Here is a 23,853-nt window from a genome sequence, read left to right as displayed (position 1 = left end):
AACTTATATTTAACAGATAATGTTTTTCTGTAAAATACTATGATTTTGGAAGTAAAAATACAATACATGTCCTTTTACAGTAAAATATTGTTAAAATCTTGTTTTAAAGTATGAATCATAATCATTATAAGTCACCTAGTAAAACGATTCCCAGAAGTGATGCATCACATTTAATTATATTTTATTGAATCATTTATTATACATAATCAATGTATTTATTCCTACTATTCTAATTATGCACGTGCACAATTTTATGTTACTAATGTTATGTTAGGCTACTGTTCACTGCATTATTCATGTCGTGGGTTACCCGTGGGGTTTTGTGTTTGTGTGGGTCACACTGCACTTTGTGTAGCGCCTGTTTATTGACTATTATTGCTCATGGAAAGGCCTTTTTTTTTTTTTTTTTTTTTTTTTTTGAACGTTGGTTTATCGTCTGGTCTTCTATTTTACCACCTTTATCGATATTGCTCTTATATTTAACAAAGTATATTTTAGTTGATCAATTGGTTGCTATAGACTATCAGTTAAGAAATAAAAGCTGTAAATTATACAGTCACCTGAAACGTCATATTTTAGGGCGAATTTCTGACTGCTTCACAGTGTTAGCCTATCTTGAGAAAAAAACGCATGCTCACAGAAAGAAAAAAAGAAAAAAGAAAGAAAAAAGAGCGAAGACAAAACAACACTAAAAGTTTGTATCGTAAGAAACATTTCGAGGCAGATTATGTGAACTTGAGAGAGCAGCGAAGCTGTTGATGTGAATGGATAATCAGATGATCGGAGAACCGAGTGTAGGCTAAGTAAAAAAAGAAACACCGCTATAACGCGCATTGATGTTTGACCAGATAAACCGCTTTAGTTATCTACTATTTACCCTAAATATGTTATTTGAGATGTTGAAATGCGGACAAGCCTTTGCCTAACCTATGAACGCAGCAGTTTGCGGAAAAGTAAAAGCCCATATTAAAGCAGATAGTTTCGGATGAGATGCATGAAGATACAAAGGTCAATGTAACTTACAATTCTAAACCAACAGTTTTAACTTAACGTGTGAATGTCAACTATAACATATTCCTGGATTTAGACGGACCATCGATGCACCACCAATTTTTTTTTTTTTTTAAATACAATAAAATTATCTCCACTAAAATCAACCTACCTTATCAAACATGATTTTATCCGTAAAGCCTATTTCAACCACACGGAACACTTGTCCCCCTATCCTTGTTCTTCATGCGCTCGATGAAACGGACGGGACGTAAAGATCCAACGCCATTCCCCCAACATGCTGTTCTACCGAATCTGTTCCGAGCTCCTCTCCGCCCGCGGCTCCTCCGGACAGCATACTGACTCCCGTGTGGAGAGCTCAGTGCGCGCGCCCACTACTTTTTGTCGAAGCGACTCCCTCTGTTCCCCTTTCCACGGCTGAGCCCTCGTTAAACCTTTAATTTACATCAAATTCACATTTGCAAAATCCACTTTCTCCAGGAGTCGGTGAACTCGCTGAAAAAGCCCAAAATACATCCACGTCACCGCGTATCATATCATCATACTTCAAGAAAGCGAAACACAAGAGTTCGTCGATTTATCTCCGAGAGATGTTTACAGAGGAAAACTGCGCTGGTAATGATCAGTTCACTGCACACCTCCTCTCTCTCTCTCTCTCTCTCTCTCTCTCTCTCTCTCTCTCTCTCTCTCTCTCTCTCTCTCTCTCTCTCTCTCTCTCTCTCTCTCTCTCGGTCCTCCCACACTGTCCTGAGTAAAGAGATTACAGGCTGGGGTGGAATGACACTTACATTTTAAGTTCCTCATATATGTTTAATTATAGGAGTTTGCTATATGTTTACGTTGTACCATTTAACATAGATGTTAAGTGAAATTATTCCATATGACACGACTGGACAATGTTACCTATCTCAGAATATATTGTACGCTCGTATCTCCTTTTTTTTCTCTCTTACTTTTTTTCTTGGGAGGAGACAACGCGATCTCGTGAGAAAATGTAACTGGCCTATGGGCTATTTAATGAGGTTACCATTTCTTATGAATTCGAAATGTGATTTGTACAACTTAAAAGATATATATGTTGATGAAGCACAAAAGCTTTTATTGTTCTTTTCCATGCATATACAACAAGTATGTCAAGTTTCAAGATTGAAATCATCAAAAATGTATTATAAAAGTGGGTTTATGTACTTGTTTCATCTGAAGCCATAATATTTAAGTCTTTCAGTGAAAAGTTTGAGTAAGAACGCTCATTTGAGTGAGATATGAACACAGAAGTTGCTTTATTGTGCAATATATATATATATATATATATATATATATATATATATATATATATATATATATATATATATATATATATATATATCATTATTGGAGCTAAATCTATAAATTGATTTATTTTGGAGAATTCAACTTTTTTGCAGTCTCTGTTTCACACTAAGTTATAAACATTATATCCAGATGTTCAATTGTTTTGAGGTGGCTGAGGAAAACTTAAGGGAATCTATCGCTCTTTCTCTTCCTGTGTTTGAAAACCAAAGACAGCTGTCTTGCTGCTGGGTTAGTCATTGACTTGTCAGGCAGCATGTTTGTATAAAAGCACCTTCTAAGGTAACTGTTTTCAGACAGTCTTCCAATAACGTCATGTCTAATAATGTACAACAAATTCAAGTGAGTTTAGAGATCACATCTAAATTTTTAAATTGCATCAATTCACAGAATTTCAATTCAGCCATCTTAAAAGTGTATCAATTCACAGAAAACATTAGATGTGATCAGTCACTACACAATTTTCCACTGGAGACTTTTTTATTTTTATTTTTATTTATTTTTTACAGTGTAAATATATATATATATATATATATATATATATATATATATATATATATATATATATATATATATATATATATATATATATATATATATATATATATACTGTATACACACACACACTAGGTGCCTTGCTTTCTTTCTTCCGTAGAGCCAATGAAGGCATTTTTCAGCCACATTTTGTTGGGCACAGCTTCTCTCTCCCTCTCTCCAAGCGTAGCATTCATTAACTATTCGCTCACTAGTGTGCAAGACGCACAGAATGTGCCGATACTGCACTCTGTCAGACTATACATTTTAATTAGGGCCAGATTACTGTAAACGCGACATGATATTTAAATAGAGGCCTACTAACGGTGAGGGGACAGCTTGACGTAGGCCTCTATCCAGTGGGAGGGAAAACTCCACACACTTATTAGGACCCGAATGATTTGGCGATCAATTTGCGATCGTTAGATTAAATGACAAGGAAGGGCAGAGAATTATAATCGTTGAACATTGAGAAATGAGAGTGTCTCCCGCCTTATTGAAAATAAATTGATCTTAGTATCTGAGTTCCATCGTATCATGTTGCGAAGAGCCCTTTTAGTGGCTTTCCAGATGTCTTTTATATTTATTTTTATCTTCTAAATGTCAGTGATTGACTGCATCGTCCTTCTCAGTCCACAAAATTTCATTTCAGCATAAATCTGTCTGCCATACAGACAATGAATTATATACTGAACCCAAAAAATATGCAGAAGTAAAATGATAGGCTGCCGTATTTTACATGGAATCACATTTACTTAAACAACGCTGTCATGGAGTGTCTCGGACGGCTCCCTAGTTTGATAAGAGTTTAAAAATCCCATATAAACCAGTGACCACTATATTCATGTATCACAATATTTTTTAATGTATTATTAACTATTTCCCGATCCAATTTGGATGTAGGTTTTGACAAAAAATAGATTTTTGTTGCTTTTTTTTATTTTTTAAAAATGAAAATTACTCACATTCAAGTGTTGGTAAAAAAGTAGGCACGCTATTAGCTGTTCTTTGGATATATTGCATGTTTAAATATTCAAAAAATCTTTTTTTATCTAGGGACATTTTTGACATTTTTGTGGCTGACAAGAAAAAAAAGCGCTGGCAGGGAAAGCGTTAAAGGGTTCACTTCAAACAAAAACAACGGTTAGTAAATTAAATAAATATAATATATAATATAAATATAAATTAACACCAAAATTCTGTTCACAATATACTGATTCTCAAACTAGAGAGAAGAATGAAACACAGCGCTAGATTACCAGAATAGTTAGCAATACTTACAAAGCAGAAGGTTTTCTAAAGTATTTGTCTTTGCCTTTTTGTTTCATTATACAGCAGTGGCATGACACAATTTACTGCTCCATTTATGCAAGTGAAGGAATTTATTTTATTTTCTTATTGCTTATAATGAGCCACATGGCCCTTCAGCAGCCAGCTACCCAAACAAACAAATGCAGATCTATTGCACATAGGAGTTTTACTAGTCTGTTATCAAAGTGTTCAAAGGGCTGCTACCAAAACTCATGTGTGATTTATATTCCTCATCACATTGTGAAATCTGAACGGATCCTTTTTCTTAAGACCACCTACAATATATTATAATAAAGCAATATCTGAGCTGTTCTTAGACCTCTAATCCAAGTGCTATATTTAAGTGTTAACTATTTAATAGTTGAGGCCATAGTAATGTTATGTGCACAAATCTTTTTTTTATAACAAATGTAAAAATAAAAAAAACATAGATAAACATAAGCCCCTTTCACACTGCACGTCCGACCCGCAGTATTCCCGGAACATTGCCGGGTCACCTTCTGTGTGAAAGCAACCACGTCCCGGAATTGATTACCGAAGAATTGAACCCGGGTCGGGGACCTAGTAACATTGCGGGGTTCGTTCCGGGACGAGCGCTGTGTGAACAAAAGCCAAAACTAATGCCGCAACGTGTACGTAGTTATCGTGCGACTCCTAGAGCTTGTTTTTTCAATAATACAACCCTGCAGTTCCATAAGAGCTAGTCGGTGTTTTAAACGCAGAGAGTGTTCGTATACAAAAGAAACTAAATAAACAAGCAGAAATGTGTACAAACTGGACACAAGTCGAGACCACGGAGCTCCTTACTATCCGCGCTGAAGCTGAGATCGCTTGCCATTATACGTCACATTGGGATGTCACGTGTCAACTCATTCCGGAACCGTTACGGGTTGTGTGTGAAAGCGCACATATTACGGTATTTCGCTGGCAGTGTGAATGGACCAAATCTAGCGGCCCGGGAACAAATGCCGGGTCGCATTATCCGTGTATTTGCTGGAATCGCAGTGTCAAAGGGGCTACAGATTAGGTAAACATAGGTGAACATAGATTAGCTTTTTTACCATTTGCTAGATGCTTAAACCAACCCGATCACACATAAATGCGTATAAATAGTACGAGTGTGCAATGTTGTGGAATGTACACGCCAAAACTCATTTTGGCGTGCATATGATACGCTGTTTTTCGCGTGCATATGATACGCACTTTATGGCGTATATATGACACGCGCTTGGGTAGGTTTAGGGAAGTGGGGCGTATATATGACACGCTCTTGGGTAGGTTTAGGGTGGTGGGGCGTATATATGACATGCTCTTGGGTAGGTTTAGGGTGGTGGGGTGGGGGGGTTCGTATGTATAATACGCCATAAAATGCGTATCATATGCATGCAAAAAACAGCGTGCCATAGACACGCCAAAATGAGTTTTGGCGTATACATTCCACGACATTGCACACTCGTACTATTTATACGCATTTTTGTGAGAATACCCTGGCTTAAACACACTTTTTGGAGGGTTGTAGTAGATCTGTACGCATACATTTAAAAAAATAATAAGAATAATTTTGCTTGCAATTTTTTTTTTTTAATTATTATTATTACAAATTGGTTGAGTAAACGATTCAAATACTCACTTCCCTAGACTTTATTTCATATTGAAATTATATCATAAGGCCCGATCATATATCATGCGTTATATCATAACGCATTTTTTTTACAGTTAAAGGCGCAACTTTAAAATATTTTTTTATTGGCAGTGAGTTTTTGTGTGCTGTTTATGCGACTCATGTTTTAGCCTCCTGCTGCGCCTCAGGTTTTTGTTGTTGATAAAAGAAAACAAAAAAAAACTCTAAGCAGAAAAGCCCCCAACGTCATTCATGTCTTTTTCCATTGTCCAATCAAATTGATGAAGAGACGGGCCATCCTTTGTGGTGATGGTTTTAATGTATTATTAACTATTTCCCGATCCAAGATTAGACTGACAGGACAGCTGATTCGGGGGTGGCCTAGCAGCATAAAAACGTCTCGGTTACGTATGGTAACCCTCGTTCCCTGATGGAGGGAATGGAGACGTACGTCGTGAACGACTGAAAGGGAACTGCTCTTTTCTAAATTAAAAAGACATCAACCAAAAAAAGACATCACATTTTCAAACCTGAGAAACACGCTCTGTCTGATCGGGGCACAAGTCACTTGTCTGCACACAGGTTAAGTAAACAAATTTGAATTAAATTTTCAATTTTAAAAGAATCAACTCATTGAATCAATGGCTGCGTCCGCAAAAACTTTGACTCGTTGCCTCACTGCCTTATCAGACAATGATTTGCAAGGCAACGTTTGTGCATGAAAGGCACTTCACAAAACTGATTTCAGACAGACTTAGTAGCAGTGTAACAGCTGAATTATCTACAGCAAAACAGAGAGAGATTTGGTGAGAAATAAACAAACATTTATTTACTACATTAGTAATTTCTCACTAGAAATGACATCAGATGTGGAAAATGTTGGTCAAAAACTTACATTTACACAAAATGACCAGCAAACGCAACTTTCGGACACCATCTTTTTTTCTTTTTTTTTCTAGCTCAACTGTCACAGAATGGAATGCACAGGATTTTGGGATATCAAAGGCAGCATATATCTATGCTGCCTTCAAAACTCAGTCAGATTAAGGTATCTCAGGAGACAGGAAGTGAAGACAACATCGGATTTGGACGTGCCATGATGCCTTCCTGCCTTGAAATATGTCCTCCAAAAGCAGCACTTTCCAGGTTATGGACGAAGACAATATATCCACCAGTTTTACAAGTAAATGTAAATCTTATTGCACTTTTTACACAAATAATAGGCCAGATTTACTAAACAGGTGAGAGCTTGAGAACACAATTACATAAAAGCACCAACGGGAGCGGGAGTGTTATCTACTGATGACGTGCAAATGAATGAACACAGATGCAGCCGGATAATTTATCATTTCCATAATGACCAACACAATCTACCCGTTAGTGTCTGATATAAGACATGCTTTTTTTGGATGGTAAATAATGGTAAATTTACCAGTCAAACATTAGTAAATCAGCCTGCATGATTCATTGAAATACTCTCCTCCCATACATTTTGCATCTGAAAGGGAAACTCCTACAACTGCATATATAATAAGGTCAGCTGGAAAAATGTGTCCATGCTTTTTCAGGTCTTTACTAAATCCTGACAGTAGTTTTTTAACGCCAAAAGAGGGTTTGCACTTGTGCAAGCTGTTAGTAAATCTGGCCATATGACTGTTCAGCTGTGACATCATTTTCAGCGGTTTTGCTCCCAATTTTCCAACTGTCAAGCATCTAAATGTGAAGTATATACAGAAAATTACTGTAAAACAATAATCTGTATACAGTAGCTGAGATTACACACTAGCACCCTGTGGTTGATTGCATATGTATTTCTAAATTAATTATTCCACAGTGTAACATAACTATTTTTGACTCACATCCTCTGATGAAAATCTTCCACTGCTGATGGATTTGACTGGAAATAGGTTTCAGGTCACATTTATTCTGCTGGTTGAGCACTCAGTGGGTGTCTGGGAGGCAAAGCTTAAAATCTGGATCAAAGCCCTCACTCACTGACCCCTCTGGACCCAATCCACAATCGGAGACTACAGAGGGAAAAGCTACCGCTCACTCTCCCGACCAACATTCATTGCACTTGTACAGTAGCCTATGCGATTGAGTAGATGTGTGTGTGTGTTTATGTGTTGTCCTTGTTTGCACTGTCTAATAACTAATACAACTAGTTAATAAGAAAATGCAACATAATCCATAGTATTAGCCGTGTGCTTGAAATGTTTTAATCCTTGAGATCCGTGAGCAGCTTAGCATAAGGACTCGTATAAGCAAAAGACTAGCAAAATATATCTTTTTTTCTTTTAATTCAAGGGTTGATTGTTTCTCATTTCCTTTGCACTTAAAAAAACACCTTTCCAAGATGGTCAAAGAGCAAGTGTTTAATGAGCCCCCAGTGTCTTTCACAAGAGGACAGTCAAAAGTATGCAATGTTTCACTCGGTCGAGCGAGACAGCTTCGGCAAGCTGTAAAAACAGTGTCTCGCAACAAGCGAGGCCTTGTTTTTTCCTGCCGACTTGGCGGAGAAAGACAGTGAGACAGAGGTCAGAGAGGCAGCCAGAGGATGGGTCTTATCCAGCGTCCTAATCCTGCCGGGAGCTCCGCTGTTTGAAGTCACATCTGCTGCGAATTTCCCTCAGTCGAGCTTAGGCAGGAGGAAGTCTTAAGTCCGAGGGGGGTGGGTTTCCCCTGGTGATGCTGATACAGCTCAACCCTCATCCTGGGTCACCTGCACTGGACCTGTATTCACATGGCTAAGGGTTTTATTGTTCTCAGAGGAAGTGCTGGAATCAGATGTTCAACGTTGATCCGTCGTGGGTATGATTACACTGTATTGCACATTTTTCAATATAGTGTTCATTTTACATGTACGTTAAAGGTGTCATGAACTGGCTTTTTATTTTTTATACTTTTGTCTGGGGTCAACTTATGAATTTTGTGTGGTTTTTACATTCAAAAACATCATAACTAATAAGTAACAGGCTATTTTCTACACTGGTTTTGAGGCTCTCTCTTGAACGCTGGGTTTTGATGGGCGTGCCGCACTGGAGACTTGGAAGTAAACGCCCATGGCTATGATTGGATAAGATTTGCATATTTAATGAGCTTCAGCTCCTGTCATATCTATGCCCCTGTCAGTTCAGTTCACATGAGGGAGGGGTTGTTTTGAAAGCGGCAACCAGAATGATTTAAGTATGTCTTTATCAAACAAACACAATGCTTTATTTCTCATCTAACCTCGATTGATTGGACCATTATTTTTGTATCACATAGTAGGGGCGCCGTGCAGGCCGCCTAAAAGCTTCAAATCTGCCAAGCGGAAACGGATGATGTCGAGTCGTCCATATTTTTTTACGGTCTATGTGCAATCCAAACAGCTCCATGAGTTGGTGGGCGGGGCTACTGAATTACACGTGCTTATATTCTGTAGAGGTGTTGTTTCGTCAGTTGATGACGTCAAGATGCAAACACGATCGTTTTCTGTGCCTGGTGTCTATAAAAGCTTTTCTTTGACTAACACGGATGTTTTCAGCTCTGAAACTTACAGGATATTCTTATATTACCATGACCTTTTATATATCAAAAGCTCAAGGGAAAGTTGATTTATCAATTCATCACCCCTTTAAATATTGTAGTAGAGATAGTAATAAAGCGCATTTGGCATTCCTTCAACTACAGAACATGTCACAAATTACACCGCTCCTTTCGCTGACAGACACAAATATAATGTTACATAAAAAGACATCAAATGACAAAAAACCCTGAAATGAAGAGTGTGAAAAGTATGTATGAGAATATGCGATGAGAATATCTCCTCATGTATATGAGAATATCTCCTCATGATCCACAAGGGCCATCAATTCTATCATTAAAGAGTTAGTTCACCCAAAGTGAAAATTAATTACTCGCCGTCATATAGTTCAAAACCTGTTTGACCCGTTCATTGTCGGAAACCAAATGAATATATTTTTCATGAAATCTGACCCCTCCATATAAACAGCAATATAATTAACACTTTCAAGGTCAAGAAAGGTATTAAAGACATTGTTCAAATCGTCTGTGACTACAATGGTTTAAACTTAATTTTATAAAGCGACGGGAATACCTTTTGTGCGCAAAAAACAAACAAAAATAATTACTTTATTCAAAAATGTCTTCTAGCCTGGGTCAAAGAACTCTCCATTTCATTAAAAAGATCGTAATTTGTGTTACGGGTTTGGAACGACGATGAGCGTGAGTAATATATGCCAGAATTTTCATTTTTGAGTGAACTAACGCTTTAAAGAAACACAGTTTTCTTTTTTTATTTTATTGCCCAGTAGTTATGTGACTGAATATGTATTAATCTTAATATTTGTTTATGATGTTAGTGACAGGGTGGATCTTATCTATGGTTAGCACGCAGGTTCCTTACCTCTTTTCTACGGTGACCTTGCTTATATGAGGTCTCAGGTGCAGTGGCTTCAGGGTATTTGCGTGTCTGAGCGATTATTCATGATTGGCCCAGGCTAATATCCAATATCCCATGGGCAATTCTTCACACATAAATGTATCTGCTTGAGTCTTAAGAAATGACCTCTGGATATATGTTTTAGGGTTTAATACATGCTAAACCAAGCCGTGTGAGCAGTTAACGAGCATTGAGAAAATGAGTTTGCATGCAAGTCAATGGATGAATCGGTTTTGTTGCAAATGAGGCACAGGTCCTCTCTCTCTCTCTCTCTCTCTCTCTCTCTCTCTCTCTCTCTCTCTCTCTCTCTCTCTCTCTCTCTCTCTCTCTCTCTCTCTCTCTCACACACACACACACACACACACACACACACACACACAGACACACACTCACACACAGTCAATCTTGTTGTCAAAACAGCTCTCCTGCGCTCAGCCTACCATGATGGAGAGAAAATGAAAGAAGAGAGAGAGAGAGAGAGAAAGAGACAAGAGAGAGAGAGAGAGAGAGAGAGAGAGAGAGAGAGAGAGAGAGAGAGAGAGAGAGAGACTTTTGACTTTTCAAAATTACATTTATTACAATAAATACCAAACCTTAAAACATCTTTCACAGTAAATTCATTAACAATTCATTAATGGTTATTATAAACTTGCTGCAAAACACAACTCTTCATTCACAACTGAGCATAAGGCTTCTCTATGACACCATATAGATTCAAACTTCATCAAGTTATTCATGACTTTATAAAATCGAAAATCAACAACAATTCTGGATTTCATCATTACTTTAAAAACCCTCTCCACATCACTATCATTCCTTTGTTCTATATGATTTCTCCTAGTAATGTAGATTGCCATTTTCGCTTTTCCGAGTACAAAATTCAACAACTGACATTCACCACGTCTACTTTTCACATATTTAAAACCAAAAATTAAAATCTGCACAGAAAAAACCTCATTGAAACAATCAAAAATTCCTTTCATCAATTCAAACAATGGTTTTAACCTGCCACAGTATATAAAACAGTGAAAAACAGTCTCTTTTTCAGTACAAAAAGGGCAATCTTGACTCGTGTCAGGATTTAAAAGAGAAACAAAAGCATTGACTGCGATTATTCCATGTAAAACCCTCCAATGAATGTCAGCTGTTTTCTTAGTTAATGGTGGCTTATATATCGCTCTCCAGTGAGGCCTGACATTTTCATTTAGTCCCAAAGCATCCCGCCAAGGTGTGTCAACTTTCTGATGTAACCCTTTTTTGTTAAAAAACTTTACACACACCTTATACAACTGTTTTCCATTAACATCATTAAAATCCAAATACATACTCTTTAATTCCAGAAGAATACCAGAGTGATCCTCTAGATTGGGGGATAAGAACAATTTTGGGAAGGGGTCCATGTCATCAGAAAGAGTAAGTCCTTCACCGTAATCTTTGAGCATCCTAGTTTCCTCTGATGTAAGAGCCGATCGCATCCTCTGTAATATTAGAGTCATTGTTCGAACAGATTTGATCTTCACACAAGCAGTCATTTCCTCCACATTTTCCAGTCCAGCCCCCGCTGAACATACAAGCTTTCTTAAGTTGGTGATACCAGCTCGAATAAACAGTTCAGTGAGTGTGCTGCTGGTGCTTATTACATCCAGTCTTGCTCCATTTATCAGTGGCTCTTCCAACAACCAAAATAAGGAGTTAGTGGTTTCAGACTTTTTCACCTTAAAACAACTCCAAACTTTAAACAGATTTCTATAGAAAGCAGGTAAACCTGTAATGTCAATCTTATTTGGGTCCATCAAAAATAAGGATTTGTCCAAGTTCATCTCTTGAACAGATTTCAGTATAACACTGGTCACTGTTCTCCAGCTCACATTTCCTGAACCCTTTAGAAATTTCTGCAAAAAATGCATTCGAAAAACAGCAGTTCTGCTTTGCAGATGAACCAATCCTTGTCCACCTTCCTCTTTGGGTAAATACAAAATATTATGTATCACCCAATGAAGTTTGTCCCAAAAGAAATCGATCAAGATTGATTGTATCTTAGCCAACAAATAGGTTGGTGGATCTACACAGGCCAACCGATGCCACAAAAAGGAAGCAACCAAGTTGTTTATTATGATTGTCCTTCCTCTATAAGACATGGATGATTTGAGCCACTTCCAACTGTCTAATCGGCCTTTTATCCTTTCGATTACTCCTTCCCAATTCTTCTGCATGGTATCCTCATCCCCCAAGTACACTCCCAGATATTTAAAACCATGATTTTTCCATATTAATCCACCTGGTAAGTCTGGTGTTTTCTCTTTCCACTTTCCAAGCAAAACTGCATCACTTTTTATCCAATTGATTTTTGCAGAAGAAATCAACTCAAAATCATTGGATACTCTTATTACACTTTGTATATCGTTTTGCCCTTCAATCATTACAACAATGTCATCCGCATAAGCAGATAACTTAATTGCAGTATCACATTGTGGAATTTTCAAACCCACTAATTCTTTCCTCAATTTATGTAAAAAAGGTTCTATTGCCAATGCGTACAGCAACCCGGACAAAGAACAACCTTGTCGGATCCCTCTATTAACCTTAAAAGGAGCGCATAAGCCACCATTAAACTTCAACACACCCTCAATGTCATTATACAAAGTTTTAATTTTATCACCAAATACTGAACTAAAACCAAAAGCTTTAAAAACTTTCCATAGGTAATCATGTTCAACACGATCAAAAGCTTTCTCCTGATCGATGGAAATCAAGCCTGCATTCAAACCAAAAATTTTAACTACTTCAAAAATGTCTCTGATTAGAGAAATATTTTCAAATATGGATCTGCCAGGTATGCAATATGACTGATCTGGGTTAATAACCTCTTCTAAAACCTTTCCTAGTCTTGTGGCTAATACTTTAGAAAGTATTTTATAGTCACAACATAACAAAGACACAGGTCTCCAACTTTTTATACTAGTTAAATCACCTTTTTTTGGTAAAAGAGTAAGAACTCCTCTTCGACAACTTAAAGGCAGACATCCTTCAGTTAAACTGCTATTCAGAACTTCCAATAAGTCCTCTCCTATTATATTCCAATAAGACATATAAAATTCAACTGGAAGTCCATCTATTCCGGGGACTCTACCACTTTCCATGTTTTGAAGATTTCTATACAACTCTTCTAATGTTATGGGCTTATCAAGCTCGTCATTTGATTTTTCAGAAACCTGAGGTAAATCTTCAAAAAAATATTGCTCAACAAATTTATCTTCTTTAGACTCCTTTGTGTACAATTTTTCATAAAATTCTACCGCTCTCTTACGTATGTCAAATGGATCTGAAAGTAAAACCCCTCTTTCAGATTGTAGCACATTAATGACACGTCGCTGCCCATTTTTTTTTTCTAACCCAAAAAAGAATTTGGATGGAGCATCCATCTCATTGGAATTTTGAAAACGTGATCTTATTAATGCTCCTTGCGCTTTTAAACCCAACAGATCAGATAAAGCAGATTTTTTCATTTTAAAATCAGCAATAAGGTCTTGATTTCCAGTTTGTGTTAAAAATTGAAGTCTCATGATTTCATCTTCTAAAATCTGAACAGATTTAGCCAATTCTTTAGTGACATTAAGGGTATATTGTTGACACAATTGTTTTATTTGAATTTTTCCAAAGTCCCACCAATTCTTTAAGGACTTAAAATCCTTCTTTTCCTTTTTAAATTTACTCCAAAAACAGGCCAAAATCTCTTTGAACTGGGTATCATCTAACAAGGTAGAATTAAAATGCCAATAGGCGCTATTTGGTTTAACAGAATTAATGGATAATATGTATCCTATTAAACTATGGTCTGAAAAACCAACCGGAGAGATAGAACATTTTTTAAAAATACTCATATGGTGTTTAAAAACATAAAGCTTGTCTAATCTTGCTAGTGATAGCAAGTTATCCCGTGCATGTACCCATGTATATTGCCTAATATCTTTGTTGAAATGTCTCCACACATCACACAAATCATGCATTTCAATCATTTGAATAAGCCTTCTGCGTGATGGCATATGCGGCTCAATATGATTCCTGTCTAGACTACTTTCCGTACAATTAAAATCACCTCCTAAAAACAAGTATTCTTCCTCTTTATACTCCTCCAACATATTACAAAGAGTGTCTAAAAAAACCATTCTTTGTATTGGTTGAGTTGGGGCATAAATACAAATAAAAATCAATGCATATTTTTCAAAGTTCACAATCACTTTTAAGATCCTTCCTTTTATAATTTCTTCCATTTTAAAAGAAACGGGAACAAACTTTTTATCAAACAAAATACCAACTCCACCACTAAGGGAAGTGTTATGGCTTAAAAAGGACAAACCATTCCATTCTTTAAGCCATTCTACAGCATTCTTTTCGTCACTGTGGGTCTCTTGTATAAATAAAACATCAATTTTTTTCCGTCTCATTAACTCATATATTTCCAATCTTTTCCTCACCTCTCTGGCCCCATTCACATTTAAAGAGGCAATGTGGATATCACCCATTGTGATGGATAAGATTAACCATAAAAGGCTGAGTAAGAGACAGGCCCCTTCAGTTGCTGAATTAAACTTCATTATCACTGTTGCTTAATTGACTTTGAACTTTGGTTACAATTTTCTTAAGACGATACACTTCTTTATCCAAGAAAACACCTCCGTACATTGAACTCTTAGTAATTTCAACAAATCTTTTAAGATTTGGAAAATAATCAGCAATTTGTACACCTCTTAAATTTTTTGTTACTTTCAGAAAAGCCTTAATTTTTTCGGTGGTACAGTTATGACATGGCCACTCGCTCTGCGAACAACCTGAAACACTTGAATCAGAGGAATCACTCTCACTTTCAGCCTCATTTTCACTAGCCTGTTCTCTTGTTTTCCTAGCTTGTTTATTTACAGTGCATTCTTCTTTTTTCTTCCTCTTCAGAGGTGTTTTAAATATCTCTTGATCTACTTCCATCAACAACTCACTACCTTCTTTATTTATATTTTCAGAAGCAAGATCAACAGCAGGAATCTGATTTACTGAGCCTAACTCGGACTTTTCACCTTTTTCATTCACATTAGACTCAGATATCTCGGAGCTTAATCGCGTAATTCCGTGCTCTTCACCAACAATTTCTCCATCTCTAGTCTCAACAGACTCTTCTTGATGAACACCTAACGTTACATCAGTTGGATTTAGATCGACGGCATTCACCGAATCAACAGCTTCAGGCTGTGCACCCGACGGCCCGGGTTTACTAACATTCGCGCTGTTGTTGGGACAAGCACGAATCTGATGACCGGTCTTTCCACAACCAAAACACCTCATGTCTGTCGACACAAAAACTGTATAATCAAAGTCATCTATTCTGAATTTAAAATTCAGATCAAGTTCGTTCCCATTTTTTAAAATCATGTAGGTAAATCTCCTAAAAGAAACGACATGTTTCAACAGTTCCGATTTACTACCGATTGCGATCTTTTTAACTGGTGAGACAACTTTGCCAAAGCGTGATAGCTCTTTTACTAGTACCTCATCTTTAATAAAAGGTGGAACATTTGACAATGTGACCTTCTTAGCTGGTGTAGAAAGGGGAAGTACCGGCACAAACGTACCCTTTAATTCAATGCCCCTTTCCACTACTTCATTTGCCTTTTCGACCGAACTTATAAAAAGTACCACTGCATTGTTCATTTTTGAGGCAGCTAAAATTGATTTATGTCCAATCACATTGCCAACCGCTAAACTACATTCCTCTACACTGCCTACAGACACTATTTTAATTCCATGCCGACGCGTGAGGGAATCTAGAACACCTGCATGCGCCGCCATGGTGTTTAACACACACCGGCGGCGTACAACGCTCGCAACAGCCTTTACCAAGCTTTGAAACACCCAGTCGCAACGCACAAAAGTTTAGACAAGAAATCAATAAACATACAACATAGAAAAAAAGTTTGAAAAGGAAACCACAGCGGGCACGAATCACTCAGACTCACCATTCGCTCCTACTCACTCCACTTCCACTCACTCGCACATGCGCAAACAGAGAGAGAGAGAGAGAGAGAGAGAGAGAGAGAGAGAGTTTATTCACACTCGAGGCTTTGTCAGCATATTCCCTTTAGATCCCTAAAAAGACAACAGTAACTTGCAATGTGTCAAAATGTGGTGACGCTTGTGCGTAAGCTGGTGTTTAGTTCGGTGTGCAGATAGAAATGTATTTATACACTGCAGGGCATCATGAAAAATCTCTGAAGTTCACAGACTATGTGCCAGCAGTCATTTGGCGAGAGCATAAGCCATTGTGACATAATCTGTTTCAGTTAGACTGACAGGCAGAGCCAGAGAGGAGTCCGTGTCTGCCACACATGTCAGTCTGAGCATCTGTCAATCCAAAAACTGACAGCATTTTTTTTTTCTTTAATAACCATTTTTTATATTGGACCCATCAGTCCAGAAAAGAAACTGTAAGCAAACATATTTTTCTGACTTCAAGGATATTTAGAAATTAGCCTAGACTGAGACTTTGACTGAAGTTCATCTGGTTGTAATTATTCAGTTAAATAAATATTATACAACAGTTAGTTCGATCTGGATATTTGATTGGCTGAGCGGCATTACAGCAGTGCTGATACAGTCCAACACCTCAACTTTGTATGACGCTTTGTATGAAGAGATGATTTGCATCTCTTGTTTCTGTGGGTTACATTGTTGGTGCCAGTATAGGTGGCGATAAGTGACTTCACTAGTGAGTCATTAACTTAATCAATTCATTTAACAACACTGATTCATTATTTTTAGGAATATATTTCAAGCCGAAATTAACTTTAATGAAATTATACCAACAAAAATAGAACGACAGCAACAGCAACAAAAGCAAATGTGTTTATGAGTAAGTCATTGAATCATTCACTCAATTCATTAAAAAAAACGTCCCACTCTAGGCACATGTGCCAAATGAATGTGTCTGCATACTCCACAAGCCACTCCATAAACTCAAGCCCCCGAGCACCCACAGACTCGGTGCCTATGGATACAGGAATGAAACAAGTGACAGTATTGAATCATTCACTGAAACGATTCATTTAACAACAACCTATCAAACACCTGATGCAATGCGAAACCATACACAACAGAAGTTTTTATTGCTATAGTGTCACTCCAACACAGTTGTCATGTCCAGTGCCATGCTGTTTAAATATCAAATGCACCCGCACTCACGTTTGCTCATAGCTGTGCTGGTCTGAAGGCGACAGTTTTTTTCCGTTAAACTAGCAAATATCAACTTTCCCTTGAGCTTTTATTATATACAAGGTCATGGTATAAGAATATCCTTTAAGTTTCAGAGCTGAAAACTTCATTGTTAGTCAAATAAAAGCTTTATTAGACACCAGACCCAGAAAACGATTGTGTGCGCATCTTGACGTCATTGTGTTGCGGAACACCACCTCTACAGAATAATAAGCACGTCTAATTTAATGGGGGACATAAGCATAAAAGACAAGTACATGTGTTCACTTCATTTCACTGCAGAATCGTTTGTAAACATGTCTCAGGCCGATGCTAGATTTGCAGACATATTGAGATAAAAACACAATGTTGTTTCTTCTATATTGGATCCGACAGGAATGGTTCAATACATTTACATGAGTAAATTTTTTTTTTTTTTTAAATATGTAATAGTCCCAGGGCTATGTATTTTCCAGACAGGCTACCAAAAACGGACGCTCGTCAGCAGGCCCCGTGAAAATCAAATAGTGAAATAATATTCCTTTCTTGATCTCTCTCTCTCTCTCTCTCTCTCTCTCTCTCTCTCTCTCTCTCTCTCTCTCTCTCTCTCTCTCTCTCTCTCTCTCTCTCTCTCTCTCTCTCTCTGTGTGTGTGTGTGTGTGTGTGTGTGTGTGTGTGTGTGTGTGTGTGTGTGTGTGTGTGTGTGTGTGAGAGTGTTTATGTGGTTTATGAGGACACAAATTTGTATAACTACATGGGTATTACACTGGTATTACACTATAAATGTGGTTTATGAGTACATATCAAATGTCCTCATAATTGAAATGGCCTTAAAAACATACTAAATTATGTTTTTTTGAGAAAGTAAAAATGCAGAATGTTTCCTGTGATGGGTAGGTTTAGGGGCAGGGGCAGTGTAAGGGGATAGAAAATACGGTTTGTACAGTATAAAAACCATTACGCCTATGGAGAGTCCCTGTAAACCACATAGACCAACATGTGTGTGTGTGTGTGTGTGTGTGTGTGTGTGTGAATCCGAATCCCTCTCTCATGTGAACTGAACTGACAGGGGAGCTGAAGCTCATTAAATATGCTTACTAATCCACTCCTAGCCGTTGGCGTTTACTTCCAGGTCTTCAGTGCGGCACCCCCATCAAAACCCAGCGTTCAGGAGAGAGCCTCAAAACCAGTGTAGAAAATAGCCTGTTACTTATATCAAAAGTAGTTATTCTCAATGGTACATTACAATCACCCCTAGTACTGGCTCGTGTACACGTCCTGTTATCTGACCAAAATAACCATTAAAAACCGACAAAGCATAAACGTTTAAAATTTTAAAAACAAGTACTAAGTCAGCAAATTGTATCAAATGATCCCAACTTAAAATGGAAAACGTAGTTAAAATACTACAGTGGTGAAAACTATTTGGCTTTTTATTTAGAACCTTAAAAGGTAGTTTATATACCATTTCAACTGGTTAAGGAAAAGCCTTACATGTTTGTGTCCAGATAGTCATACAGTATGTAATGTGCGGAATAATCATCGAGTTCAAAAATAAAACTTCTGCTTCTTTAATCAAACTATTTCTTATAAATGTGCTAAATTCAATTTTTACTGGATTTACCACTTTCTTCACATGTTTTTTAAAAGAAAGATGAGAGTCTATTATTATTTCTAGTTTATTTAAATTAATGTATTGTCTCAAGTTTGTCATTTACTCAATATCTACTTCCTTGTTTATTGAATTATAGTATAAAGCGATGTTACACCCACGCCAGGACGTATGATACTGCACTCTTTAAATGCCGCACGCCAATTCAATTAGGGGTCATTGCAAGGAATGCGCTTTGCATTCCAATCGGCTGTTTTTCCATAGTTTTCTATTTGAGCTAGATAGACCGTTGTGCTCTCGTCTCAAAATGTTTTGCAGCCCCTCTTACATGACACAGCTTTCTAAAAATTTGTCTTTAGATCTTGCAGTTTTTTTCCCCCACACTGACCAAAGTTTCATATTTTTAAACTCAAAAACGCACTCTGTAATTACCACTTTAGAGAACCTGTCACTTACGGCTCCAATCCAGCTCATTATTTTCCATTATAGTTGAGTATAAGGCAAACGGTTTAGCTGACTTAAGTATTTATTTCTCATAGTGTGCTAATAGCTTTCATATGATGCTGTATGAAATGATTGTTTTAAAGCCCTTAAGAATGGGTTTAAATGACTAACTGCCACTTGGCCTTTCTGATAACCATCCAAGCTAAAATTCACTTTGGCAGGATAATAATTTTGTTATTCTCAGATTACATCTTTAAAAAATCAATTTCACACCTGGAAGCCATGTCTGATGTAGGTTTATTGCTTCAGACACTACCATCATGCAAGTTAGTGATTTATGTGCTGAATCTAATAGTGTCGCAGGATTATGTTCCACTGTTACGGTAATTGCCTTGTGTTTGCGCTGCCATTGTTTACAGTGAGTGAAAGTGTCTCAACAAAGGGTGTGAACGTGAGACTGTTTACACAGCCTGATCCAGTCAGACCGTACTTTTCTGTCAACTCTCCGACTTTAGTTTTGTTGTTTACATTTTACAAATTGCCCAAATACTTCCCTCGCCTCAAGACAAACGAGATTTGGTCGAGATTAAAACGTTCTGGTTTTTGGAGGTGGCTGTTTCGCCGAGCGTCCTCACGGGCTCATGGGATTGTTTGTCTACAATCCACCGCTATCGCATCCCTCATCTGCAAAATGTAAAAAAAAGATTCTCAAATAACATTTTTCCCTCATATGGCTTTGCTCAGGCAAAAAAAAAACCTTCATCCCAATCTGTACCTCCATCTGCTCCCTGCGGTTTAGCAGAAAACAGTTTGCTTCTCTTCTGTTCCACGCACAGAGAGCCGACTTTTTAAAGAGGAGTCTCGGATATCTCCCACGGAGACTCACTTGGAATGCTGGGATATGTTAATACTGGTGTTAAAAACACACTTGGTGTGACTGTTATGTTATGATCCTCGCTGCACCGAGGGGGCCACAGTGAGTGATGATGTAAAGTTTATTGATTTTACGGCATCGATCGCCCCCTCCTGCGGCACAGCACCTCACAGGCATGTTGGTTCTCTGACAAACTATTTTTTTTCTTCATCTTTTCCTCTTCCTCAGTCTTCTTTTTTTTTAGTAGTGCCAGTCCGATCCCACCGCCCCGCTCAGAACAACTGAGGCATGACACTGCAAATGACATATTGCCAATTGTCCTGCCCTCAGGAGAAACCGAAACGACCTCTGTTCCTTCTTACGACTGCACAGAGGGACGCTGTGCTTTAGCTTGCTATCCCTCAAAATAAGAAAGGAAATGAACAAGGAAAAATTAAACCGAGCCAAGGTCAGTGTGTGTCTGGGCCCTTTGTATAATTCATGCCTTGCATCCTCCATTTAACTCATTTTTTCCCCTCTCCCTTCAGACGCTGGCACCTTAGATAAATTGCTCTGTTCCAGAGAGCTGGACTGCAGCGTTCATGTCCTCATGTCACCGCGACTCAAGATGAAGAGATCGCAACCCTGCGTTCATTATTCAGAGAAGCTGGAGCGAGCCAGGTAGCAACACCTGAATGAAACCTGAGGGTCAGGCTGAACACAGAGGTAGACTGTGTTATAGCTCTGCCGGAGAACTGGATTAATGCATTCGAACCAAAACACGCATAAGTAGCAGAGTATGGTCACACTTCAGCAACATATTCAATGGATTTAACTGAAATAAAACCAAATGGATTAGTAATACAATTGGCAAAGAAATAATACTACAGCTTTTCTCACAATTAACTTAACTTTGCGTAATGAAAAATCATACATATTCAGCTTGATGATTTGAACACCATAAAGGTTTTTTTTTTTTTTTGAAGAAGAAGAATTTAATACTTTTAAGCAAGGACACATTAAAGGTGCATTATGTGGTATTTTTTCAGTAAAATATCCAATATCCAGATGTTTCCAACTATTTGTAAACTGTGAGATAATTGCTATTTTAACCAAAGACCTTCTGAGACGTCTGAGGGAGTCGACTTCGTCAACTATCGTCAATTGCGTCAATATCTGTGTTACCCTTGGTTTCCGGTTTTATTTGGCAGAAACGCTTTACTTTTCGCAGTGTGCAACAAGTGTCACAGAAGCCACTGAGCAAACGTACAGAGTAATGTCATAAAATTATTTTAAATACACTTATGTATCTGCTATGATAGATGAGTTACCTCATAATTGTGACTGGAAATGGCACCGGCGACTGTTTCCCGTCCTAATAAAAGTCCCGCTGCTCGTGTGTTCGGCAAGATTTCTCCCCGCATCCTTGCCCAATTATTTTCCACCGGCTGTGAGGTGAGGACCACATGTCCTAAGATTCTGCGCTCAAACCTGGGGTCATGAAACTACATCTTTGTTTTGAATAGGTGCCCTCTAGTGGAGGGAAAAGTTATATAAGCCCCATTTCCACCGAAATTACCCGGAACAATTTTTACCAGGAACTTTTTTTTACAGGAACATTTCCCCCCCCCCCAGACCTGCTACTATCTGCGCTTCCACTGCGGTCTAAATTACTGCGAAGATTAAGCAAATTAGTCCGGTGATGTTGGACTGCGTGCGACTGCTCCTCCCAGTCAAGCCAGACCGTAACGTTAATCATTGTTCTGCAACATGCTCTGCAACAATAAAAAGTATGGAGGAGATTCAAGCTATGCTGCTTTTGCTGGTTATGTATTGGTTTACTAAAGAGGTAATTAACAAAACAGCGGAGAAGAGCACTGATACTAAAGCGTATTCTGAAAGCTTGTAAAGTTAGATTTAAAATGACAATGGGTTATTATCAGATATCAGAACAAAAAGTGCAAAATACTTCAAAATGCCGGTTGAAATTAAAAGCTGCGTGAGCTAAACCAATCAGCATGTTCAGCGCCCAAGTCCCACCCTCTAAAGTTCCTGAACTTTGTACTACCTCGCGAGCAGGGCCTTTTGGAGTGGGAAATATTTACATGGAACTTTATTTAGACCTTGATTCCTGCGGTCGAAACACACCGAGTACCACCCCAAAGTTCCTAGTTCCTGCGGTGGAAACGCGGCTATAATACTGTAGCTTTAAACTGATCAAACATGAAAATAAAGACATTTATAATTTTACAAAAAATGCTATTTCACTATTCTTTTGCACATTCTATTCATCAAAGACGAATTAAAAAATAAAAATTAAAATCACAGTTTCGACAAAGATATTTTACGGGTCCTTTTGGGGTGTACTAGAATATTTTTTCGTGCATTATTTTGCACATATTTTACATTATTACCTCACTTCTCTCTATATTCTGGATCAACTCGCAGATTTCAAAGAAGCTTCTCCTTCTGAAATACAAAATGTGCTGTGATTTGTTAGCTGGCACTGTGTGCTTTTATAGGCACATTTATTTAGATTCTAAGCGATTGTTCGGGTAATGTCCCGCCCCTCCAAACCTGTGAGTTCTTTTCTAGTGTAAATATTAAGAATTTGTACTGGACTTTGAGCTTTGTGACATTGCACGTCTTTTTTATGCTCAAACAGCAATACTACACACTAAAACTTGCAATAAAGTTGAAAAAGTGAAAAAAGCATGGAGAACCCCTTTAAGAAGAACAACTGTTTTCAACATTCATGATCATAATACATGTTTCTTGAGCAGCAAATCAGCATATTAGAAGGATTTCTGGAGGATCATGTGACACTGAAGACAGGAGTAATGATGCTGAAAATTCAGCTTTGCCAGCACAGAAAAAAATACATTTTTGAAGTATATAAAATTTGAAAAGGTATATTAAATTGTATGTGTGTGTATGAAATATATTTTCTTTTTTGTGGTTGTAAAAACCACTTTGTTTGATAGTTTTTAAAAAAAAAATTAGTATTATTTAATGTAAAGACATTCATATATCTTTTTTAAGTGTGCATAAATACTTTTTGGGGGCCGCTGTATGAAATTAAATGCAATGTGAATTTATCGGGTTTAATCATGTTTAAATTAAATCAAATTATTAGGCAGGAAAAAAAAATGAGGCTGATGAAATATTCATTATTTACACAGTGGAACAAATAATCTTAATTGAACCTGATTGTTCAGATGAAACCAGTTTCCTCTTCTTTTTAAGATTTTTCCTACTGCACCATAATTATACATCACTGAATTATGATATAACGAAGCTCGACAGCTCTCCGCCTTGATGTTTCACATTTGAATGCTACGTATCATTTTGGCAATCAAACCTTTGTGAGACATTTCCTGGCACGGCTAAACCGTACAAGTGATTTGCATTTATATTTATTCCCCCGTTAGACGGTTTCTTACCAAACTGACATAGTG

At 37.6% G+C, this 23,853-nt stretch overlaps 1 protein-coding gene across 2 annotated transcripts in view; it reads right to left on the bottom strand.

The window, feature by feature from the left end:
* Nucleotides 1-23,853, bottom strand: part of flrt2 (fibronectin leucine rich transmembrane protein 2) — a 52,581-nt gene that overhangs the window by 7,112 nt on the left and 21,616 nt on the right. The window contains exon 1 of one of the 2 annotated variants that reach the window (XM_067417225.1): nucleotides 1,163-1,639. The exons of the other annotated variant lie outside the window; for it this stretch is intronic. The gene's annotated coding sequence lies outside the window, so the exon portion shown is untranslated. Of the gene's footprint in view, nucleotides 1-1,162; nucleotides 1,640-23,853 lie in introns of those variants that run through there. 2 annotated transcript variants of the gene reach the window in all.

Source organism: Pseudorasbora parva, chromosome 15 (assembly GCF_024679245.1).
Source record: "Pseudorasbora parva isolate DD20220531a chromosome 15, ASM2467924v1, whole genome shotgun sequence".
NCBI classification, from domain to species: domain Eukaryota; kingdom Metazoa; phylum Chordata; class Actinopteri; order Cypriniformes; family Gobionidae; genus Pseudorasbora; species Pseudorasbora parva.
This window is presented reverse-complemented; position numbering and strand designations above follow the sequence as displayed.